Source organism: Taudactylus pleione, unplaced genomic scaffold (genome assembly GCF_031769625.1).
Source record: "Taudactylus pleione unplaced genomic scaffold, aTauple2 ptg000935l, whole genome shotgun sequence".
Lineage (NCBI taxonomy): Eukaryota > Metazoa > Chordata > Amphibia > Anura > Myobatrachidae > Taudactylus > Taudactylus pleione.
The window spans coordinates 2,935,731-2,962,967 of record NW_028285336.1 but is presented as its reverse complement, the minus strand read 5'-3'; positions in this window follow the sequence as shown (position 1 = coordinate 2,962,967).

Below are 27,237 nucleotides of genomic sequence, written 5' to 3'. Positions count from 1 at the left end.
AGGCCTGGCAACCAGAAAGCCTGCGATATCCCTATCTTATTACATTTCAGGAATACTTCAATACTTCATGCTGCCCTTCAACATACAGAAACAACAGTTTCCATATATATTAAGGACAGAATTGCTGGATAAATAAGTCCCTAGGGCCTATATAGGGCCAGATTAAGGCTTGTGGGGGCCCCGGGGCAACTAAATTGTGGGGGCCCCATCAATGAAATTGCAACGGCTTCACATAGCGACTACTACAGATATGTCCACTTGCATCTTTGCTGCTTGTGCGGCAAATTGCGGCACGTATGGTGCGAGTTGTGCGCCTGCTAACTGGTACGAATGCTGCATTTGCACCCACAATCCATAGGATTGCATGGTGCAAACGTAGCATGGCGTACCGTGCATGCAGCCCCAGCAAATCGCATGACGCGATGCGTGCGCACGTTTGCCATGCAAGTGGCAAGAATGCAAGAGGAGACATCTGTATGTTTCTGGATTCTTCACTGACCGGCAAGGTCGCAGCATACTACTTCATGTTCGCAACACTGCTAGGAATCGACTCCTGGCAGCATAACGGACATGGGCCTGATTCAGCACAGGACAGAATTGCAAAGCTGCACGCAAGCAGTTTTGCAATTCTGTCCTTGCAATTATGATAATGCAGTAGGAGGCGTCATGCCTCCTTCATGCATTACTTATCTGAGCTGCGTCCAAGGACGCAGCATCAGATAATCTGCGATAACATTGGCCGGCTGAGTGACCCATGTGGTCATGCAAGCCGGACACCACAGATACAACAAAGAGGACAAGAGGACAGGAAATCTTGACCTCCTCCCTCCCCCCCAACAGCGGCAACACGCCGTCGCCGCCCCCTCCTGCCCATGAAAGGCAGCAGACTGTCAATCACTGACAGTGTACTGCCACTCTACGTGTGAACACGCAGAACCCATACTGTACAAGCGCAGTATGGGTCCGGCGCCTGCGCAGATTCCAGACCATTGGGAATCTGCGTTCAGCAGTGCACTACTGAATAAGGCCTAAGATCTAGTACAGCCATGGCCAAAAGTTTTGAGAATAACAGAAGTATTGGTTTTCACAAAGTTTGCTGCTTCAGTGTTTTTAGACCTTCTTGTCAGATGTTACTATGGTATACTGAAGGAAAAGTATTTCAAAAGTGTCAAAGGCTTTTATTGACAATTACATTAAGTTTATGCAAAGAGTCAATATTTGCAGTGTTTACCCTTCTTTTTCAATACCTCTGCAATTCGCCCTGGCATGCTGTCACTCAACTTCTGGGCCACATACTGACTGATGGCCGCCCATTCTTGCCTTATCAATGCTTGGAGTTTGTCAGAATTTGTGGGTTTTTGTTTGTCCACCCACCTCTTGAGGATTGACCACAAGTTCTCAATGGGATTAAGGTCTGGGGAGTTTCCTGGCCATGGACCCAAAATTTTGATGTTTTGTTCCCCGAGCCACTTAGTTATCACTTTTGCCTTATGGCAAGGTGCTCTATCATGCTGGTAAAGGCATTGCCTGTCACCAAACTGTTCTTGGATGGTTGGGAGAAGTTGCTCTTGGAGGATGTTTTGGGACAAAGTGCTTAGTAGATTTGGGGATGCTGTTGTTAAGGATGAGTTAACCTGGAGTTTAGCAGCAGGAAAAGCAAGAGCTAATTGCAGGAGCAAACAGGTGCATTTGAGTACTTGAGTCTGCAACTGGGAGACTTGCTAGATGATCAGGGAAACTACAGAGTTGCAATATACATACACAGTCTAGGTGAATCGTGTTGAACCTGTAATGCTGGATATGGATTTGATTATGACAGGCCAGCTACTCAGGATACAGGTGGGAATACTGGAGAACCTGCAATGCTGTTTGATTGTGGCAGGCCAGCTACTCAGGATCAGGGCTGGATTATAGGCGGGGCGGACAGGGCGGTCGTCCAGGGACCCCCACACATTGGGGGCCCCCACATTGCCGCATTCATTCAGGGCCACACTACACACTCTCTGCTCCCGGCAGCAGGCAAAAACATTGGTGACAGCCAGCAGCCGCAGCACAGCACAGTCACTGATGGACCGTCCGTGGTTGACAATGGAAGCCCCGCCCCCTGCCGCGATTCGCGGGTGTATGGGTAGGGGGCGGAGCCTAATGTTGTGAATTGCCCGCCCCCATCAGAAGCCTGCCGGCCTGATGCTGCAAACCTAAACTAGGTTAGTGATGTGTGTGCTCTCTGTCCCTTCCTTTCTCCTTCTCTTTCTCTCCAATCATCTCTCACTACCTCCTCCCCCTCTTTCTCTCCCTATGTCTAGCTCACTCCTTTCCTCTCTTCCCTCCCATCCTCCGCTCTCCCTCCCCCTCTCTTTCTCTCCCTCTTCTCTCTCCCTCATGACTTCTCTCCCCTACTCTCTCTCCCTCCCTCTCACTCTTAAGATAAGATGCCAACAGTTACAGTGTGCACCCCATCAGCTTGAAAATTATGAGGCTGTCATAAATCCGGCAACAGTCGATTCCACAGACTGCTGCCTCATGGCAATAATGCTCTATGCCAATGCTATGTACATTTTTTTCCTCATTAAGACAGATTTTATGTCAGGCCTCACCCATGATCCCTATTTTTTCATTATTGGAAACATTAAACTCTATTGAAGTGCAGTTGTTAAATATTCCTCTACTTATGCTAATTAATAGTCCTCTACTTAGGCTAATAGTTGTATAAATTCATGTTCATTAGGTTCTCTTACTAAGTCATCCATTACTGATCTTGTATTATTCAGTAAGAAGGACAACTCCTGCTATTATGTTTTTGGTATCTAGTCCCGGGAATAGATCTTAGATCATGACTGTAACAGTGTTGGATCTCTGGGCCTGATTCAGACCCATTCGCTAAGCTGCAAATGCACATCATGGGCGATTATCGCACAATTGCGTATGCATCAAAGTGGGCACGCGCGAATCAGTCACTGCGGCCATGAATCGTGCTCTCGTAGTACACAGACTGGACACTACTCTGAGTGACAGATAGCGCCGTTTGTGGGTGGTAACAGGGGAAGGTGCTTTGGAATGGGGGAGTGGTGCTGCAATCGCAGGCGTGTCTGGGCGTCAAAACGGAGTTTTATGGGTGTGCATAATTAGCAAAGATGCGTCATTGTACACGTCACTTGGTTGTTTTTCAGCCTGCAGTGATCGCAGCGCTTGCGGCGGGGTAAGGTCTACCTCAAGCGCTGCGTGCAGCTCTGATGGCTCTTGATGGTTCCGATTGTTAATACACTTCCTGGAGATGACGTGTGTTAAGAGAGAAAAGTGGGCGTTTTATACCGGCGTGCGTTCGCTCTGCCTTCGCTCTCTAAGACATAGAGGGCGTCCTTACACCAGACAGTGCGATCGCGGCATTTGCATACCCGGCCCCTTTTAGCTGCGTGAGAGCACAGCTTAGCATCTGGGTCTGAATGGGCTCCTCTGCTCCATAGTGGTACCTGCCTGGTTACCAGACCTTATGGTGGTTTTCCAGAGGTTATTTCTCAGCTCCATAGTGTAAGCACAAGGCACGTGAACAGGCCAGGTTTTAAGGATATCCATGTTTGACCACAGGTGACTTAATTAGTACCTCGGTCAATTTTATTTTTACCACCTTTGCTCAACCATGGATATCTGTAAAACCTGAACCCTCCCCGGCTATGGCGGCCGTGCATGTGCAGTCAGCCTGACTGCCCATGTCCAGCAGCCACCGTAGCTCTCTGGGCACATCGCAGGAACGGGTTCCTCTCGGAGCCCCTCTCCCTGTATGTACCAAATGATACATCCGGGCACTGTGATCGCATCTTGCAATGCGATCATGGGCGGTAATGTCATGCCCAGGTCACATTGCAATTGTGATCATTAAGAAATGGGGGCCTATAACTCTCTCCCTCTCTCTCTTTCTCCCACCTCTCTCTCTTTTTGTCTCCCTCCTTGTCTCTCCCTCCTCTCTCTCTCTAACGCCACACTCAAAATCCTGCGTTTGCCCCTGGCAGTGTACTAGGTCATGCATGCTATGCTGCCGGCAGTCAGTTCCCAGCAGTGTTGCGGACATGATGTAGAATGCTGCGACTTTGCCGGTAAGTGGAGAGGCCAGAGACAAGGTAAGGGGCATAGTAGGCGCAGCGTGAGGCCATGGCAATTTTATTGATGGGGCCCCCACAGCTTAGTTGCCCCGGGGCCCCCAAAAGCCTTAATCTGGCCCTGCTCAGGATGCAGGTGGAAATACTGAAAAACCTGCAATGCTAGAAATGGATTTGATTGTGGCAGACCAGCTACTCAGGATGCAGGTGGGTGTTTGTAACAGAACCAGTACTTAATACAGTTGAACTGACAGGTGAATGCAGGTTGGAGCTTGTAACAGAATCAGTACTTGATCTGGTTGAACTGGCAGGCAGATGCAGGTACACGCTGGGTCTAGACACAAACTGGAGGAGACACACAAGGTAAGCTGGAGGGTCTAGACAAGACACAGGCACAGAGCTGGGATGGACACAGGAACAGGGCAGAATCCAGCAGGACACGGGACACTGAGAACTGAGTCTGGGAGCAAAGGTATACAATGGCAGGATACTGGACACAGGAACAAAGGTTAGGGAGCGAGGCACTGCACAGCGTGCAGCGACCACGTGAACATCCACTAGGTACAAAAACTTAGTAATATCACCGGCATGCAGGAACTGACTTGAATCCCTAATGAAGGGAGAGGTTTCCTGTGATTGGTTACTCAGGCTGAGGTCAGGTAATGAAACTACCAACTAGTGATGAGCGGTTCGGATTCTGAGGAATCCGAACCTCTCCGAACAGGTGGAATCCGAGTCCACCCGAACGCAAGTTCGGGTGTTCCCGCCTGACTCGGATTCCACCTCGAGGCCAAACGTCACCCGTCCGGCGTCGGATTCTCGCGAGAGCCGAGTGACGTTCGGCCTCAATAAAAAGGCGCGGCACCCGGCAGTCGGCGCCATTTCTCGCGTGACGCGTAGTTAGGTAGTTAGCTAGTGCGCTGTCTGTTCTAGTGTTAGATAGATTAGAGTAGGCAGTGCTCTGTGACTTTACTGGGCATAAGCCCTTGTGTGTGCTCCGTGACTGGGCATAATAAGCCCACTGTGTGTATGTGTACTCTACTACTCACTGTATTATACAAGCTCCATGACAACTGACAGGGCATAGCCCACTGAGTGTATTATACAAGCTCCGTGACAGGGCATAGCCCACTGAGTATTATACAAGCTCCTTGACAGGGCATAGCCCACTGTGTCTATTATACAAGCTCTGTGACAGGGCATAAGCCCACTGTGTCTATTATACAAGCTCCGTGACAGGGCATAAGCCCACTGAGTGTATTATACAAGCTCCGTGACAGGGCATAAGCCCACTGAGTATTATACAAGCTCCGTGACAGGGCATAGCCCACTCAGTGTATTATACAAGCTCCGTGACAGGGCATAGCCCACTGAGTATTATACAAGCTTCTTGACAGGGCATAGCCCACTGTGTCTATTATACAAGCTCTGTGACAGGGCATAGCCCACTGTGTCTATTATACAAGCTCCGTGACAGGGCATAGCCCACTGAGTGTATTATACAAGCTCCGTGACAGGGCATATGCCCACTGAGTATTATACAAGCTCCGTGACAGGGCATAGCCCACTGAGTGTATTATACAAGCTCCGTGACAGGGCATAGCCCACTGTGTCTATTATACAAGCTCCGTGACAGGGCATAGCCCACTGTGTCTATTATACAAGCTCCGTGACAGGGCATAGCCCACTGGGTCTATTATACAAGCTCCGTGACAGGGCATAGCCCACTGAGTGTATTATACAAGCTCCGTGACAGGGCATAGCCCACTGTGTCTATTATACAAGCTCCGTGACAGGGCATAGCCCACTGAGTGTATTATACAAGCTCCGTGACAGGGCATAGCCCACTGTGTCTATTATACAAGCTCCGTGACAGGGCATAAACCCACTGAGTATTATACAAGCTCCGTGACAGGGCATAGCCTACTGTGTCTATTATACAAGCTCCGTGACAGGGCATAGCCCACTGAGTGTATTATACAAGCTCCGTGACAGGGCATAGCCCACTGTGTCTATTATACAAGCTCCGTGACAGGGCATAAGCCCACTGAGTATTATACAAGCTCCGTGACAGGGCATAGCCCACTGTGTCTATTATACAAGCTCCGTGACAGGGCATAGCCCACTGGGTCTATTATACAAGCTCCGTGACAGGGCATAGCCCACTGAGTGTATTATACAAGCTCCGTGACAGGGCATAGCCCACTGGGTCTATTATACAAGCTCCGTGACAGGGCATAGCCCACTGTGTCTATTATACAAGCTCCGTGACAGGGCATAGCCCACTGAGTGTATTATACAAGCTCCGTGACAGGGCATAGCCCACTGTGTCTATTATACAAGCTCCGTGACAGGGCATAAACCCACTGAGTATTATACAAGCTCCGTGACAGGGCATAGCCTACTGTGTCTATTATACAAGCTCCGTGACAGGGCATAGCCCACTGAGTGTATTATACAAGCTCCGTGACAGGGCATAAGCCCACTGAGTATTATACAAGCTCCGTGACAGGGCATAGCCCACTCAGTGTATTATACAAGCTCCGTGACAGGGCATAGCCCACTGAGTATTATACAAGCTTCTTGACAGGGCATAGCCCACTGTGTCTATTATACAAGCTCTGTGACAGGGCATAGCCCACTGTGTCTATTATACAAGCTCCGTGACAGGGCATAGCCCACTGAGTGTATTATACAAGCTCCGTGACAGGGCATATGCCCACTGAGTATTATACAAGCTCCGTGACAGGGCATAGCCCACTGAGTGTATTATACAAGCTCCGTGACAGGGCATAGCCCACTGTGTCTATTATACAAGCTCCGTGACAGGGCATAGCCCACTGTGTCTATTATACAAGCTCCGTGACAGGGCATAGCCCACTGGGTCTATTATACAAGCTCCGTGACAGGGCATAGCCCACTGAGTGTATTATACAAGCTCCGTGACAGGGCATAGCCCACTGTGTCTATTATACAAGCTCCGTGACAGGGCATAGCCCACTGAGTGTATTATACAAGCTCCGTGACAGGGCATAGCCCACTGTGTCTATTATACAAGCTCCGTGACAGGGCATAAACCCACTGAGTATTATACAAGCTCCGTGACAGGGCATAGCCTACTGTGTCTATTATACAAGCTCCGTGACAGGGCATAGCCCACTGAGTGTATTATACAAGCTCCGTGACAGGGCATAGCCCACTGTGTCTATTATACAAGCTCCGTGACAGGGCATAAGCCCACTGAGTATTATACAAGCTCCGTGACAGGGCATAGCCCACTGTGTCTATTATACAAGCTCCGTGACAGGGCATAGCCCACTGGGTCTATTATACAAGCTCCGTGACAGGGCATAGCCCACTGAGTGTATTATACAAGCTCCGTGACAGGGCATAGCCCACTGGGTCTATTATACAAGCTCCGTGACAGGGCATAGCCCACTGTGTCTATTATACAAGCTCCGTGACAGGGCATAGCCCACTGAGTGTATTATACAAGCTCCGTGACAGGGCATAGCCCACTGTGTCTATTATACAAGCTCCGTGACAGGGCATAAACCCACTGAGTATTATACAAGCTCCGTGACAGGGCATAGCCTACTGTGTCTATTATACAAGCTCCGTGACAGGGCATAGCCCACTGAGTGTATTATACAAGCTCCGTGACAGGGCATAGCCCACTGTGTCTATTATACAAGCTCCGTGACAGGGCATAGCCCACTGAGTGTATTATACAAGCTCCGTGACAGGGCATAGCCCACTGTGTCTATTATACAAGCTCCGTGACAGGGCATAAACCCACTGAGTATTATACAAGCTCCGTGACAGGGCATAGCCTACTGTGTCTATTATACAAGCTCCGTGACAGGGCATAGCCCACTGAGTGTATTATACAAGCTCCGTGACAGGGCATAGCCCACTGTGTCTATTATACAAGCTCCGTGACAGGGCATAAGCCCACTGAGTATTATACAAGCTCCGTGACAGGGCATAGCCCACTGTGTCTATTATACAAGCTCCGTGACAGGGCATAGCCCACTGGGTCTATTATACAAGCTCCGTGACAGGGCATAGCCCACTGAGTGTATTATACAAGCTCCGTGACAGGGCATAGCCCACTGGGTCTATTATACAAGCTCCGTGACAGGGCATAGCCCACTGTGTCTATTATACAAGCTCCGTGACAGGGCATAGCCCACTGAGTGTATTATACAAGCTCCGTGACAGGGCATAGCCCACTGTGTCTATTATACAAGCTCCGTGACAGGGCATAAACCCACTGAGTATTATACAAGCTCCGTGACAGGGCATAGCCTACTGTGTCTATTATACAAGCTCCGTGACAGGGCATAGCCCACTGAGTGTATTATACAAGCTCCGTGACAGGGCATAAGCCCACTGAGTATTATACAAGCTCCGTGACAGGGCATAAGCCCACTGAGTATTATACAAGCTCCGTGACAGGGCATAGCCCACTGTGTCTATTATACAAGCTCCGTGACAGGGCATAGCCCACTGAGTGTATTATACAAGCTCCGTGACAGGGCATAAGCCCACTGAGTATTATACAAGCTCTGTGACAGGGCATAAGCCCACTGTGTCTATTATACAAGCTTCGTGACAGGGCATAGCCCACTGAGTCTATTATACAAGCTCCGTGACAGGGCATAAGCCCACTGAGTATTATACAAGCTTCGTGACAGGGCATAGCCCACTGAGTGTATTATACAAGCTCCGTGACAGGGCATAGCCCACTGTGTCTATTATACAAGCTCCGTGACAGGGCATAAGCCCACTGACTATTATACAAGCTCCGTGACAAGGCATAAGCCCACTGTGTCTATTATACAAGCTCTGTGACAGGGCATAAGCCCACTGTGTCTATTATACAAGCTCCGTGACAGGGCATAGCCCACTGAGTCTATTATACAAGCTCCGTGACAGGGCATAAGCCCACTGAGTATTATACAAGCTTCGTGACAGGGCATAGCCCACTGAGTGTATTATACAAGCTCCGTGACAGGGCATAGCCCACTGTGTCTATTATACAAGCTCCGTGACAGGGCATAGCCCACTGTGTCTATTATACAAGCTCCGTGACAGGGCATAGCCCACTGAGTGTATTATACAAGCTCCGTGACAGGGCATAGCCCACTGTGTCTATTATACAAGCTCCGTGAAAGGGCATAGCCCACTGTGTGTATACAAGCTCTGTGACTCCAGTTCATAGTGATAAAGTAATATGGATCACGAGAATGAACTGAGAGGAGAGCAGAAACAACATGTAAATGCTAGCATTGCAGCGGCTGGAAGTCCATCACTTTTATCTAAAGCTGATGCTCAAGGGCGTAGAGGCTTTAAAACCTTAGGGAACCTGAAATCAAAAAATTTAGATTTTACAGGGGTAAAGACAAAAAAAAAACCTCTAAAGACTACTACTTTTGCAGAGAAACAGAAAATTGGCAACATACCATTCACCACACGTAGCGGCAAGGAAAGACTCAGGCTTTGCCCTTTATTTCTGAGTGGTGGTTCTGCAGCTGTCAGTGAGGCATCTTGTGCCTCTCGTGATGATAAAAGACCTTTTCAATCAGACTATAGAAGTGTGAAAAAATTTAAAACCAATAAGGCAGTCGAACAAACTGTGTTTTTTGAAACACAAATGTCAGAAATCCCTGAGGAGAGTCTAAGTGGGTCCACAAGTGGCATTTCTATGTGTAAGCCTGACCTTTCAGAGAAGCCGCCCTCCACAGTTTCTTTTCCATCTGTAGTTGTGGGGATGAGCAGTATTGCCGAGGACATAGAAATTGAGGATGCCACCGTGGAATTGCAAGAGGATGAGAGGAATATATGTGCAGCTGATGCTGGCACTAATGAGGATGTTGAGGATGAGGATATTATTTGTATAAGTCAGGCACCAGTGGAAGCAGCTCTTGGCCAAGATAAGAAGGCCATTGCCATGCCTGGGCATAGAACCAAGAAATCCACATCTTTTGTGTGGAATTACTTTTACCCAAACCCTGACAACGTTTGTCAAGCCATTTGTAGCCTCTGTGAGACCACAGTTAGTAGAGGTAGGGACGTTAAACATCTAGGAACCTCTACGCTATTACGTCATCTGCAGCGAGCTCATGACAGGTGTTTGATAACAGAAACTACTGCAAAAAAAATAACAACAAGCAGTCCAGCATTAGCTAGATGCCTTCTCTCTACTAAATCCCAGCACCTGCAATCTCCACCGACAACACCTTCCTCCTCAATATCCTCAGGAATGATCAGTGGTAGTACAACATCCAATTTATTAGTGCTAAGTCACGGTGACTCCTCCAATTTCCAGGACACCTCAGAAGAAACTGAATCTTTGAGCGCTAGGCCTGCTGCTGCTGCTGCTGGTGGATCTTCATCCCAGAAGTGGACAAAGAAGACTACTAGTAGTATACCAAAAAAACAATTGACTGTTAAAGAATCTCTTGCAAGGGGAAGCAAGTATGACAGCTCTCACCCTGTCGCACAGCGGATCACTGACGCCATGACAGCTATGCTAATATTAGATCTGCGTCCAATATCCTCAATTAATGCAGTGGGATTTACACAGCTAGTTGAGGTCATGTGTCCCCGGTACCAAATTCCATCTCGGTTTCATTTTACCCGAAAAGCCATTCCTCAGCTGTACCAGGACGTTAAACAGAACCTAATTATTGGTCTGCAAAATGCTATTGTACCCACTGTCCACTTAACCACAGATATGTGGACAAGCGGTAGTGGACAAACTAAAGATTACATGACTGTGACAGCCCACTGGGTGGGTGAATCGCCTTCAGCAGCAGCAGTATCTAACAAACAACACCAGCTCATTCAGAGGCAGGCAACTCTGTGCATCACCGGATTCAATAAGAGGCATACCGCTGACAACCTCTTAGAAAAACTAAGAGATGTCATAGAAACATGGCTTACCCCACTTGGACTCTCCTCAGGATTTGTGATTTCTGACAATGCTACAAATATAGTGAAAGCATTACAGCTGGGTGAATTCCAACACATCCCCTGTTTTGCTCACACAATAAACTTAGTGGTGCAGGGTTTTTTAAAAAACGACAGGGGCGTTCAGGAGATGCTGTCTGTGGCCCGAAAAATTTCGGGACATTTTCGGCATTCAGCAACAGCGTGCAGGAGATTGCAGCACCTGCAAGAGCAGTTTAATTTGCCCTGCCATCAACTGAAGCAAGAAGTGGTAACGAGGTGGAACTCAACCCTGTATATGCTTCAGCGGATGGAGGAGCAGCAAAAAGCCATCCATAGCTATACGACAAGCCATGACATTGGGAGAGGAGGGGGAATGTACCTTACCCCAGCACAGTGGAGAGTACTTTCTGTCTTGTGCAAGGTGCTCAAACCATTTGAAGTTGCCACTTGTGAAGTGAGTGCTGACACTGCTAGCTTGAGTAAGGTGATTCCCCTGATTTCGCTTTTGGAAAAGCAGCTGGAGAAATTGAAGGATGATATTAAACAAAGTGATTCCGCAAAGTATGCTGGACTGATAGATCAAGTCCTTTGTTCGCTTCGCCAGGATCCACGGGTGGCCAAGATCTTGAAATCTGATCATTATATTTTAGCAACCATTCTTGATCCTAGGTTCAAGTCATATGCTGTGTCTTTCTTTACAACTGACCCAGATCTTAAAAGAACCAAAGCGCTCCTGGTGAGCAAGTTGGCAGCTGAAGTGACACATGGCACTACGATGACGTCTCCTCCTTCGGTTTCTGCAGCAGCCAGAAAAAAATGCACCTTTTCCAAAAGACCCAGTGGTGATGCAGATAAGTCAAGTCAACATTTTGACATCTGGTCGGGTCTAAAAGATTTGCCCAACACCAGTGACACCTCTACCGCAACTCCATCTAATACGATTACCATCCAAAGAATGGTGGAGGATTATTTTCAGGACACCATACACGTAGACATGTCACAGAGTCCCTTCGAATATTGGAAGAAAAAAAAGGCAATTTGGAGACCCTTGTATAAACTGGCTTTGCATTATTTAAGCTGCCCACCCTCCAGTGTGTACTCGGAGAGAGTTTTCAGTACAGCCGGGAACCTTGTGAGTGAACGACGAGGGAGGCTACTTCCACAAAATGTAGAAAAAATGATGTTCATTAAAATGAACTGGAAATTTCACGAGGAAAACCTTTCCCACCAATCACGTCACAGTACAGATACTTCTGTAATGGTAGATTCCAGCGGGGATGAACTGATATTGTGTGAGGAATCGGATGATGTACACACTGATGAGGGTGAGGATGGCAATGATGGTGACATCATGCCACTGTAGACCTGTTGCCTTTAGTAGATTGGAAGATTTTTTTGTGGGGGCCCAAACAAACCAAGCACTTCAGCCACAAAGTGGCAGTACCTGTCGCTGAAATGCTTTGTTTGTTAAAGTGTGCATGTCCTTTTTAAGATCCAACATAAAGGGTGGGTGGGAGGGCCCAAGGACAATTCCATCTAGCACTACCTTTCATTTCTGCCACTGCTGTGTGGCATAGTTTCATAGATGTGCTTTAAACTGTGGTGTCTGTGCCACTGCGCCGCTGCTCTGACGCTTGGTCACCAGTCAGCTCACTGCAACCTTTGGCCAATAATGGTGAAACGAATAATTTAAGCTGTTAGGTGGTCTAAATTGACTGTAAATGACTGGAAATTAATGTTATTGAGGTAAATAACACTCTAGGAAGAAAAAAAAAAGCCCAATTTATGTAATTTTAGCTTTTTTTGCCAATTTTGGCAAAAAATCCAAATCCAAATCCAAATCCAAAGCCAGTCACCGCAGTTTGGCAAATCCAAATCCAAATCCAAAGCCGGATGACGAATTAGAACCAAATCCAAATCCAAATCCGCCAAAAATGGTCCGGCGCACATCCCTACTACCAACAGGTGAGTAGCAGCCGGAGTCCAGGTAGCTAGGATAGCGAACTGAGAGCCAATCAGGCAGAGAGCCACAGCTGCACATGTAATAGCTGTAAAACCCCTGAAAACTGCATTTTTGGGGGTTTTACTACATTTCACTTTTAGTACACCCCACCCCATAGAATACATTATACATATTTGTAATTTAAAAGGACAAAAGGTTTGTTAATTGTTTTTATTACTTGTATTTTAGTTGATTTTAGAGTTGTAATGTGGATGCTCCATTATTTACTCTTTGATTATAACTAATAAGTTAATGTTGAGGTTTGCTGCAGGGAAATATGCCCATTTTTTAAATGTGAATATAATTAATTTAATATCAGGGCTGATATGGTGAAATAGGTCTATGTCTTAAACTACTATTAATTTAATGTCAGAGACAGTCACAAGTTATGACCAGCTACACACTACTCTTCTCATATAGGGGGAGCTTTGTGCATCTAACAGTGCATGTAGCTTTGCCTCTGTATTTTGGAAAGTGACCAACCACACTGTAAAATGCCAAGCCCCTTACATGATGGTCATGCCAACTCTGGTCTTATGGTATGGAGAACCCGCTTCCAGAAATCCAGCATCCTTAGTGATGTGGCCAGAGCAGTAGGCAGGGCATTCTTATCTACTCTCCCGAAAGTGTCGGTAGGCTCCCGAATTGTCGGGGAGCCCCCAGAAGAGTATCCACAACTCCCGCATCACGCCGACTACCTAGTGAAGTGGGCAGGATGGGGAGATAAATGTTGTGAATCACTTGTGGCTCCGTATGGAGGGGGTGTAGCTACATGACACAAAAATGCATAATTTAGCCCTGCTAAGTGGCAGAGGTGGGGCTGCAGCACAGTCCAATATTCAAATAGGGGAGCCACAACAACTGCCAGTGAGTCCTAACCTGCGATGTTTGGAAGAGTTTGATAGAGCAGTTGGTGTGGCTCGGCTATTTGAATTTTGGACTGTGCTGCAGCCCCACCTCTGGAGCCTCCATTGCTAATGACATAGTAAGCCGGTTCCACCAGTGTCTACTCCCCGGGCATCTCCCAGGGAGCAGATAAGTAACGTAGGTAAGTATGAGGCAGGGGCGTATTAAAGCAAGTGAGTAGTAGGCAGCGCCATCTTCCCAGTGCCAGAGTCTTTGCTTTCATTATGCAATGCCATCATATCATGCATGAGCACATACACTGCTGGCAGTGGTAAGTATAGCAGGGAATGCAGCTGTTCGGAGCATCTATCCCTGCACCAGGGAAATATTGATTTGCTCTATTTTTTAAGTATCCACCGCGTACATCTCATAGCGAGTTATAGACCTAATTAATGAGGGCCATTTGGCCAGAGATAATGAATAGGCCCCTAAAAAAGCCTCCAAAACAAAGAACCATTTAAGAACAAGATTGCTGTAAGAAGACATTAATTAGGGGTATATAGAATATATTATGGGGCAGAGTCCTCTCCCTGCTTATTTGTGAGGCAGAAAAGCTGTGATGTGTGATATCCAGTGGCGGGCTGGGCCGGGGGGCAGGGTGCCATGTGCCCCCCGGGCCACAGCGTCATGCGGGCCGCGGGCCAGTGCAGTCTGTGTCACTGTGACACAGACTGCACCGCGTGTGTAGCGCTGACCGGACGGAGTTCGGTCAGCGCTACACTGACAAACACACAGCCGCCGGCTCCGGCAGCTGTGTGTTTGTTGTAAGCTGCGCCCACTGCGGGAGCCGCTCCATCTTCTGGCTCCCGCAGTGGGCAATGGGAGAGACGTCATGATGTCATATGACATCTCTCCCATAACATAATGCAGAGCGGCCCGGCCCGGGAGGACAGACGGAGGAGCAGATGGCGGCGGCGGGAGCGGGGATTCAGGTAAGTGTTTTTTTTTATTTAGTTTTTTATATTTTGTGTGTCTACTGGGGGGGGGGGTCTGGCACTACTGGGGGCACTACAAAGGGGGGGACTACTACTACTGGGGGCATTACAAGGGTTGGGGGACTACAACTACTGGGGGCACTACAAGTGGGGACTACTACTGGGGGCACCTCAAGGGGGAGGGGACTACTACTACTGGGGACTACTACTACTGGGGGCACTATAAGGGGACTACTACTACTACTACTAGGGGCACTACAAGGGGGGTGGGGGACTACTACTACTGGGGACACTACAAGGAGGGGACTACTACTAGTGGGGGCACTACAAGGGGGAGGGGACTACTACTACTGGGGACTACTACTACTGGGGGCACTATAAGGGGACTACTACTACTGGGGACTACTACTACTGGGGACACTACAAAGGGGGTGGGGGACTACTACTACTGGTGGCACTACAAGGGGGAGGGGACTACTACTACTGGGGACTACTACTACTGGGGGCACTATAAGGGGACTACTACTACTACTACTACTGGGGGTACTACAAGGGGAGTGGGGGACTACTACTACTGAGGACTACTACTACTGGGGACACTACAAAGGGGGGACTACTACTACTGGGGACACTACAAGGGGGGGACTACTACTGTGGGCACTACAGGGGGGGGACTACTACTACTGGGGGCACTACAAGGGGGGGACTACTACTAATGGGGGCACTACAAAGGGGGGGGCTACTACTACTGGGGGCACTGCAAAGGGGGGGGACTACTACTACTGGGGTGAGACTACTACTACTGGGGGCACTACAAGGGTGAGGGGACTACTACTACTGGGGACTACTACTACTGGGGGCACTATAAGGGGACTACTACTACTACTACTGGAGGCACTACAAGGGGGGTGGGGGACTACTACTACTGCGGACTACTACTACTGGGGACACTACAAGGGGGGGACTACTACTAATGGGGCACTGCAAAGGGGGGGACTACTACTGGGGGCACTACAAAGGGGGGGACTACTACTACTGGGGGCACTACAAGGGGGGAGACTACTACTGTGGGCACTACTGGAGGCCTGCATAAGGGTGTTCTCTCCTGTGGCACACGGGGGCACTGTATATGGGCACTATGACAGCGGGCTGCCCATATCTTTATTTTTACCTTACATTAATCCCATATGGATCCGCCTCCTCCCTGGAACACTTGAGGGGGGGGCGCCATAGCACGCTTATTCTTTGGACACCCTGGCTACACGCTACTCCTCTGCCAGGGCCGCCTGCATGCATTTGCCCCCCAGGCTAAAAGTTGCCAGCCAGCCCCTGGTGATATCTGACTGTGAATGAGCACAAGTCGCTCTTTGCTAATGACATTATGCATTTACATACTGTATAGTGCCTTACCAGGCAGAGAGAGCATTGGGGGATTCTTAGAACAAACTCCTGGCATGCTCTCTGTAACCACCAATTCAATCTATCACTATTCTTCCAACTACAAATACTGTAAGAGTGAACAGCAAATATTTGATCTTACTTTTGTAGCATGTTTTGCGCGTGGAGGAACACATTGAAAGATACATCCTGGTTTTTATGTATGTCATGGGTAAATGACCCCTAAGAACTTGCAGACCTTGTGCCAAGAACATGAAACATAAATTGGGTGCACTGCAGATTAGTTCTATCTAATATTGGCAATAATAAATACGGCTTCAATGCTCAACAAAGCCTATTAATTTTCAAAGCTTGGTGACTGCAATGGTATTTACAGGTTACTTAGGAGGAAAGTTTAATAGTCTTTTGGTTAGGCTACAAGAATTACACTTACAATAGTTTGTTGATACTCAATTTACCCATCTAAAATAAATGGGACTGTCTGTTCCAGGAGATTATATATTATTTTCCATTAGAGCATTGCAATATTTTTAAATATTTTGGTAGTATACGGCACCCAAGTAAATTATAGAAATTGCGTGCACATTAATTACATCTGACATTCATCTGCAAACCTCTGCATTTTGTCACTGTCTGTATGTTATCGGAGCCCATCTTTTCTTGTGTTTAGACTTCTACAAAATTTGGCATCATAGTCCACATATTAAGCTTTTATCTTCCCTGCTTCCGCTATCCAATTATGTATGTGTATGCATTCATAGAATGAAAGGATGTTAAACTGAACCCTATGACTCTCTAGTTATTAAAGCAGAAACTGTTTTAGCCTTTGTGGTTTGATTTACAGTAGGATATCTCCAGTTTAAAAGATTTATAGATTGTTCTACATAGTGCAGTTATATTGTACCACACTACTTCAAGCATAATAATAGGATTCTGCTCAAGAACTCTGTATCTTGTATTTACATTTGTATTTATTGGAGATAAGACAATCTCAATCTCTGCATCAAGAAAGTTACTGTAATATTTGGTTACCATAACAAAAGCAAAGAACAATTGTTGCTTATTTGTATATTATCAGTTGGTAGGAAATTAAAGGTTTTTATCCAACCAGCTAAACTTTTCCTTAAAATATGTAATTTTGCACACAGTGAAGCACTTTGGTATAGATTGTTTGCATTTATGGATCTTACTTCCGTAACCGACAAACACCTATTGCTCTAGTTACATTTGGTAAAACAAAGCTGTTTTGTAGGATATGTTAAAAAGTAAATTTTTATTAAACAGAAATGATTTTAATTGCCTGTACACACCTTGTATACCTATGCTTACACCTACAGTACAATAGTGTATATTTAACCACTTAACTGGTTAACGCTCAGAAATTGTAGTTTTTTCTATTTATGATTGACCTAGGTCAAGAACATCTTTTTATTATTTACCCATCGAAATTTTATTTAAAAAAAATTCCTTTAAAAAAAAAAAAAAAAAAAGTAGATAACATTAATATAGATTTTTAACAAGTCCGTCAGCGATATATCGGTCCATCGATAATCAGAACATAGCGACATTACGTCTACCCATCATTTACCCACCGTCTGTTCCTGTGAGCAGCGGCCAGGTATTCACAAGGGGGCTGTGTGCTGCTTAATTTACTCCTCTTTGCTCCTCTGCCGTGCTGCTTGATCAGCAGTGATCGGGGGAGTGTGCAGGGATGCAAATGTGGTACCCTGGAATTAGCGGATCCCATTTCTGTATAAAGTTGTGCCAGTAAAAATAGTCAGGAGTGCCCCTATATATGTATGAAGACAAATGCACTGTTATTTAGGGACAAATTTTGTTATAAAGTGTCATTTGCTGATAAAATAGCTGTATAAACTGTCCCCATAAAAGGAGAAACTATGGTACGGTCTGGATAGAGGGACCCAGTGTTACTCAGGGGCACGAGAGCAGGACGCTACCAAAGGATGGTAAATAGGGGAAAAGATACCCCAGTTGGACATTGAGAGTATAGAGAAGCCGGATCATGCAGGGTACCCGGAGGAAGGAGATATAAGGGACTGCAGGTCTGACAGTTGGAGTCATTGCCTGAGGTAGTTAAGTGGAGCTGAGCTCCTGTGCTAAGGGGCCCATACCTCAGGGATGTTGGTGGCGGTGCCGCTGAGAGAGAGGCATAGTTCCTGGAGTGAACAGTGGCTGAAGAGAGGTCCGAGGCACGGCTTACCTGTTAGATCCAGATGGCAGGAGTGTCGATCCGGGTGTGCTGAGAGTCGGTGTTGCGGTCCGCAGACATCGTGGAGGCAGAGAGAACCTGTCAGCAGGAAGCGGAAGGCAGTCGGGAAAGGAGGTGCGGCTGGGGCGGAGACTGGCGGCCTGATGCTGCAGCAGAGGTTGCAGTAACTGTCTCTGCAGAAGTAGAGAGGAGATGGGGAGGATCAGCCGCGGAGCCGGGTGGTAAGAGACTGCATCGCACATATCCCCGTTCCAGTTGCCCACCATAGATAACGGCAGGCAGTTGGACTAAGCCACTCCATTGGCATCACCACCCCTCAAGAGCCTTCTAGAAAAAAACCTGCAGCGCATTACTGCAGGCTACGGTTTACATTGGCTAAGCACCTGTCCCATTAGGAAAGATTAGCGGCAGAGTGACACACAGTCTTCCTGACTTAAGCCAACAAATACAGTGGAATTCAGGATAAAAAGAGACTGCAGACAGGTAGAAAGAATTAAGTCTATCTGCAAGTGCCAACCTGCAACATAAGTACGAATTGTTAAATTGCAACATAAGTAACTTCTGGAAGTGCAGCTGATTGCTCATATCCCTGCTTAAATTATAACCAAACTAGCCACTCCACCAGCTAGGATTAATAAGGAGAGACAGTTGTCACAGGAGCACGCTCAGCTTAGTCAATTTGAGGCCTTTACTAATGACAGTTTAGAGTCAGCGCTAGCATCTACTAACCCGGGCAACGCAGTGTACACCAACAGGACTTAAGGGTTATATTAATTCATGAACTATTTGTTTTCTGGCCAGAAAATCTTAGGAAATTAGTTAGCAAGGACTAAATAGAGACTGTTATGCATTGTACTATTGTTTGCTTATAAGTATTTAGGATAAACTGTTGTTGGAAAAGCATTGCATGCATTAATCTTTTGGAATCAGCAGGAGGAGAGGAGCCCTTATTGATTGCAAGGAGGCTGTGTTCCTGAACAATAAAATATCATTTGTTGTGTTATTCTTGTGAATTGTAATAGAAATTGAACCTGTAATTTTCATTGTAAAAGTGCCAATTGACATGATATGATCTCTTTATTGTAATAAAATACCTAATATACTTGTCCAAAGTCAGTCTACTTACCTCTTTAGCTCTCTGTACCCAAGAAAGAACCTAGGAACCCTACTCTTATGAAACATGTACCCAGTTTAGGGGTGTTACACAGAGCGACCGGAGGGTCTCCCTCTGCCATTGGCGGCTGCTGGATTGTTTGCGACCATGCAGGGCCGGCCCTAACCAATGTGGTGCCCTAGGCAATACTTTGGCTGGTGCCCCCTAGCAGATAATCCCACAAGACTGCACTCTTCAAACACTCCCCACCACCTCTTCAAACATTATACCGAATTTTCACTTACCTCCTAGGTGTTCCTTTCTTTTCTTTCTTCCTCTTCTTTCTTAATTTAGGAGTCTGGCAGAGGACATAAAATTGTGATTCATTTGCCTCCATTTTAAGATATCTATCACATCTCTCTCTGTCTCGATAGATATATAACTACATGTACGTACAACACAGAACTTACACTGATCCAGTTACTACCCACCTCACATCACCACATACTGTCCCCTTCACTGCCAGCCTCACAGAACAGCACCCCTCTCCCCTCTTAAGTGGCCCATACACGGTGCGATATGCACCGTGCAAAGTGACAGGGGATCCGACATGCGACATATCAGGCGGTCCCCACACACAGAGCGATCGGGTGGCCGACCACCCAATATGACAGCTCCCCCACCCGCAGAGCCTTGCTTAGGATTGGACATCACATCCCCAGATCAACTGAACCTGCAGTAAGATCTGGGGGTGCGATGTACGACCCCACACGTGCGCACACTGGCCATATCATGCCCATACATTGTGCGATATAGCAGCAATATCGATCGAATCCGTCGGATCACCTGCTATATCGCACAGTGTATGGGCCGCTTTAGCACAGCATCCCTGGCCTCATCCAGCACCCCTCATTCAAAACAGCACCTCTTTCTCAGCACAGCAGCCTTGGCCACATTATGCACCTCTTATCCAGCACAGTCAGCTCCCCTCATTCAGCACAGCACCCCTGGCCTCATTAATTATGCTCCCCTTTCCCAGCACAGCATCCCTCAGTCATACAGCACAGTCAGCATCCCTAGCCAGGCTGGCTTCTAAGCACCCCTTATCCAGCACAATCAGCTCCCCTCATTCAGCACTGCACCCCTGGCCTCATTACTTATGCTCTCCTTCCAATCACAGCACCCCTCACTCATCCAGCATAGCACCCCTGGCCAGGCTGGCCTCTATGCACCCCTTTCCCAGAACAGTCAGCACCTCTCAGTCATCCAGCAGCACCCCTCTACCAGCTGAGAGCTCAGCTGACTTACTTAGGGCCTCATTTATCAACGATGCATAAATCCATTAGCACTCTGTATTAAAAAAATGGCTGTAATCTAAGATTATAGCCATTTGTCATCTTTAGATGGTAAGAGTGATTAGTCATCTTTAGATGGTAAGAGACACTGCCGGGTCCCTGTCGGGTTAAGTGGCATGCACATGAGCAGATGGACCATTGCACATGCACATTACACAGAAGGCCGTCGCTGGCAGCGTTATTCTGCCAGCAGCTGAGCGGTGGACCTCGCCTATGATTAAGACTTTGCTGGACTTTTCCAGAAGGATACGTATAGATAAACACCAGTGACATTTTCGTTTGCAGCACTGCGATACTAAACGAAAAATGCCACTGGTGTTTATCTTCATTAATAAATGGGTCCCTTAGACTTGCTCTCTTCAGGGCCAGGGAGGCAGTCGGGGCCACCCCTGCTTGTTTTACAGCTCCTGGACTGTCCCTGCTGCACTTTGCTGGGCAGTTGATGGAGGTGGAGCTGTTAGGAGTAGCTGTGGCTGGGCATGCGTAGCATGCCCTCCCATGGCCATTTTACTTTCCACAGCCCAGTGAAGGAAATAGTGAGTAGTGGGCCCAGGTGCAGATGGCAAGCAAGGGACTATCTGCATGTACCCTAGGCGTGCAGTCAAAAAATAGGTGTGGACGCGTGGAGAAGGGCCCTGGCCCCAAAGTACATAGAGTATCAGTAGCTACCTATAATGCAGAGTACTTCGCAGTGAGAGCCATATAATGCAGAGTGCACTGCAGAGAGAGCCATATAATGCAAAGTGCGTTGCAGTGAGAGCCCTATAATGCAGAGTGCATCACAGTGAGAGCCATATAATGCAGACTGCGTTGCAGTGAGAGCCCTATAAAGCAGAGTGCATCACAGTGAGAGCCATATAATGCAGAGTACGTTGCAGTGAGAGCCCTATATTGCAGAGTGCGTTGCAGTGAGAGCCCTATAATGCAGAGTACGTCGCAGTGAGAGCCATATAATGCAGAGTACTTAGCAGTGAGAGCCATATAATGCAGTGTGTGTTGCAGTGAGAGCCATATAATGCAGAGTATTTCGCAGTGAGAGCCATATAATGCAGAGTGCATTGCAGTGAGAGCCCTATGATGCAGAGTGCATTGCAGTGAGAGCCCTATAATGCAGAGAGCATCACAGTGAGAGCCATATAATGCAGAGTACGTTGCAGTGAGAGCCCTATAATGCAGAGTGCGTTGCAGTGAGAGCCCTATAATGCAGAGTACGTCGCTGTGAGAGCCATATAATGCAGAGTACTTAGCAGTGAGAGCCATATAATGCAGAATGTGTTGCAGTGAGAGCCATATAATGTAGAGTACTTAGCAGTGAGAGCCATATAATGCAGAATGTGTTGCAGTGAGAGCCATATAATGCAGAGGGTGTTGCAGTGAGAGCCCTATAATGCAGAGTGCGTTGCAGTGAGAACCCTATAATGCAGAGTACATTGCAGTAAGAACACTATAATGCAGAGTACTTCGCAGTGAGAGCCATATAATGCAGAGTACGTTGCAGTGAGAACCCTATAATGCAGAGTACTTCGCAGTGAGAGCCATATAATGCAGAGTACGTTGCAGTGAGAGCCATATAATGCAGAGTACTTAGCTGTGAGAGCCCTATAATGCAGAGTACATTGCAGTGAAAGCCCTATAATGCAGAGTGCATTGCAGTGAGAGCCATATAATGCAGAGTGCATCACAGTGAGTACCATATAATGCAGAGTGCGTCACAGTGAGAGCCATATAATGCCGAGTGCATCACAGTGAGAGCCCTATAATGCAGAGTACGTCACAGTGAGAGCCATATAATGCGTTGTACTTCGCAGTGAGAGCCCTATAATGCAGAGTACGTTGCAGTGAGAGCCCTATAATGCAGAGTGCGTTGTAGTGAGAGCCGTATAATGCAGAGTGCATCACAGTGAGAGCCATATAATGCAGAGTACGTTGCAGTGAGAGCCATATAATGCAGAGTGTGTTGCAGTGAGAGCCATATAATGCAGAGTACTTCGCAGTGAGAGCCATATAATGCAGAGTGCATTGCAGTGAGAGCCCTATAATGCAGAGTGCGTTGCAGTGAGAGCCCTATAATGCAGAGTGCATCACAGAGAGAGCCCTATAATGCAGAGTACTTTGCAGTGAGAGTCCTATAATGCAGAGTGCGTTGCAGTGAGAGCCCTATAATGCAGAGTATGTCGCAGTGAGAGCCATATAATGCAGAGTACTTAGCAGTGAGAGCCATTTAATGCAGAGTGTGTTGCAGTGAGAGCCCTATAATGCAAAGTGTGTTGCAGAGAGAGTCCTATAATGCAGAGTGCGTTGCAGTGAGAACCCTATAATGCAGAGTACTTCGAAGTGAGAGCCATATAATGCAGAGTACCTTGCAGTAAGAGCCCTATAATGCAGAGTACTTCGCAGTAAGAGCCATATAATGCAGAGTACGTTGCAGTGAGAGGCATATAATGCAGAGTACTTAGCAGTGAGAGCCATATAATGTAGAGTGTGTTGCAGTGAGAGCCATATAATGCAGAGTGTGTTGCAGTGAGAGCCCTATAATGCAGAGTGCGTTGCAGTGAGAACCCTATAATGCAGAGTACTTTGCAGTGAGAGCCCTATAATGCAGAGTACGTTGCAGTAAGAGCCCTATAATGCAGAGTACTTTGCAGTGAGAGCCATATAATGCAGAGTATGTTGCAGTGAGAACCCTATAATGCAGAGTACTCCACAGTGAGACCCATATAATGCAGAGTACGTTGCAGTGAGAGCCATATAATGCAGAGTACTTCGCAGTGAGAGCCATATAATGCAGAGTACGTTGCAGTGAGAACCCTATAATGCAGAATACTTCGCAGTGAGAGCCATATAATGCAGGGTGCGTTGCAGTGAGAGCCATATAATGCAGAGTACTTCGCAGTGATAGCCATATAATGCAGAGTACTTAGCAGTGAGAGCCCTATAATGCAGAGTGCATTGCAGTGAGAGCCCTATAATGCAGAGTACTTCCTAGTGAGAGCCATATAATGCAGAGTACTTCACAGTGAGAGCCCTATAATGCAAAGTACTTAGCAGTGAGAGCCCTATAATTCATAGTATTTAGCAGTGAGAGCCCTATAATGCAGAGTACATCGCAGTGAGAGCCATAGAATGCAGAGTACGTCACAGTGAGAGCCCTATGATGCAGAGTGCGTTGCAGTGAGAGCCCTATAATGCAGAGTGCATCACTGTGAGAGCCATATAAGCAGAGTACGTCACAGTGAGAGCCCTATAACGCAGAGTGCATCACAGTGAGAGCCATATAATGCAGAGTGTGTTGCAGTGAGAGCCATATAATGCAGAGTACTTAGCAGTGAGAGCCATATAATGCAGAGTGTGTTGCAGTGAGAGCCATATAATGCAGAATGTGTTGCAGTGAGAGCCCTATAATGCAGAGTGCGTTGCAGTGAGAACCCTATAATGCAGAGTACTTCACAGTGAGAGCCATATAATGTAGAGTACGTTGCAGTAAGAGCCCTATAATGCAGAGTACTTCGCAGTGAGAGCCATATAATGCAGAGTACGTTGCAGTAAGAACCCTATAATGCAGAATACTTCGCAGTGAGAGCAATATAATGCTGAGTACATTGTAGTGAGAACCCTATAATGCAGAGTACTTCGCAGTTAGAGCCATATAATGCAGAGTACGTTGCAGTGAGAACCCTATAATGCAGAGTTCTTCGCAGTGAGAGCCATATAATGCAGAGTACGTTGCAGTGAGAGCCATATAATGCAGAGTACTTAGCAGTGAGAGCCCTATAATGCAGAGTGCGTTGCAGTGAAAGCCCTATAATGCAGAGTGCATTGCAGTGAGAGCCATATAATGCATAGTACTTCGCAATGAGAGCCCTATAATGCAGAGTGCATCACAGTGAGAGCCATATAAGCAGAGTACGTCACAGTGAGAGCCCTATAACGCAGAGTGCATCACAGTGAGTACCATATAATGCAGAGTGCATCACAGTGAGAGCCATATAATGCAGAGTGTGTTGCAGTGAGAGCCATATAATGCAGAGTACTTAGCAGTGAGAGCCATATAATGCAGAGTGTGTTGCAGTGAGAGCCATATAATGCAGAGTGTGTTGCAGTGAGAGCCCTATAATGCAGAGTGCGTTGCAGTGAGAACCCTATAATGCAGAGTGCATCACAGTGAGAGCCATATAATGCAGAGTACGTTGCAGTGAGAGCCATATAATGCAGAGTGTGTTGCAGTGAGAGCCATATAATGCAGAGTACTTCGCAGTGAGAGCCATATAATGCAGAGTGCATTGCAGTGAGATCCCTATAATGCAGAGTGCGTTGCAGTGAGAGCCCTATAATGCAGAGTGCATCACAGTGAGAGCCCTATAATGCAGAGTACTTTGCAGTGAGAGTCCTATAATGCAGAGTGCGTTGCAGTGAGAGCCCTATAATGCAGAGTATGTCGCAGTGAGAGCCATATAATGCAGAGTACTTAGCAGTGAGAGCCATTTAATGCAGAGTGTGTTGCAGTGAGAGCCCTATAATGCAAAGTGTGTTGCAGAGAGAGTCCTATAATGCAGAGTGCGTTGCAGTGAGAACCCTATAATGCAGAGTACTTCGAAGTGAGAGCCATATAATGCAGAGTACCTTGCAGTAAGAGCCCTATAATGCAGAGTACTTCGCAGTAAGAGCCATATAATGAGGAGTACGTTGCAGTGAGAGGCATATAATGCAGAGTACTTAGCAGTGAGAGCCATATAATGTAGAGTGTGTTGCAGTGAGAGCCATATAATGCAGAGTGTGTTGCAGTGAGAGCCCTATAATGCAGAGTGCGTTGCAGTGAGAACCCTATAATGCAGAGTACTTTGCAGTGAGAGCCCTATAATGCAGAGTACGTTGCAGTAAGAGCCCTATAATGCAGAGTACTTTGCAGTGAGAGCCATATAATGCAGAGTATGTTGCAGTGAGAACCCTATAATGCAGAGTACTCCACAGTGAGACCCATATAATGCAGAGTACGTTGCAGTGAGAGCCATATAATGCAGAGTACTTCGCAGTGAGAGCCATATAATGCAGAGTACGTTGCAGTGAGAACCCTATAATGCAGAATACTTCGCAGTGAGAGCCATATAATGCAGGGTGCGTTGCAGTGAGAGCCATATAATGCAGAGTACTTCGCAGTGATAGCCATATAATGCAGAGTACTTAGCAGTGAGAGCCCTATAATGCAGAGTGCATTGCAGTGAGAGCCCTATAATGCAGAGTACTTCCTAGTGAGAGCCATATAATGCAGAGTACTTCACAGTGAGAGCCCTATAATGCAAAGTACTTAGCAGTGAGAGCCCTATAATTCATAGTATTTAGCAGTGAGAGCCCTATAATGCAGAGTACATCGCAGTGAGAGCCATAGAATGCAGAGTACGTCACAGTGAGAGCCCTATGATGCAGAGTGCGTTGCAGTGAGAGCCCTATAATGCAGAGTGCATCACTGTGAGAGCCATATAAGCAGAGTACGTCACAGTGAGAGCCCTATAACGCAGAGTGCATCATAGTGAGAGCCATATAATGCAGAGTGTGTTGCAGTGAGAGCCATATAATGCAGAGTACTTAGCAGTGAGAGCCATATAATGCAGAGTGTGTTGCAGTGAGAGCCATATAATGCAGAATGTGTTGCAGTGAGAGCCCTATAATGCAGAGTGCGTTGCAGTGAGAACCCTATAATGCAGAGTACTTCACAGTGAGAGCCATATAATGTAGAGTACGTTGCAGTAAGAGCCCTATAATGCAGAGTACTTCGCAGTGAGAGCCATATAATGCAGAGTACGTTGCAGTAAGAACCCTATAATGCAGAATACTTTGCAGTGAGAGCAATATAATGCAGAGTACATTGTAGTGAGAACCCTATAATGCAGAGTACTTCGCAGTTAGAGCCATATAATGCAGAGTACGTTGCAGTGAGAACCCTATAATGCAGAGTTCTTCGCAGTGAGAGCCATATAATGCAGAGTACGTTGCAGTGAGAGCCATATAATGCAGAGTACTTAGCAGTGAGAGCCCTATAATGCAGAGTGCGTTGCAGTGAAAGCCCTATAATGCAGAGTGCATTGCAGTGAGAGCCATATAATGCATAGTACTTCGCAATGAGAGCCCTATAATGCAGAGTGCATCACAGTGAGAGCCATATAAGCAGAGTACGTCACAGTGAGAGCCCTATAACGCAGAGTGCATAACAGTGAGTACCATATAATGCAGAGTGCATCACAGTGAGAGCCATATAATGCAGAGTGTGTT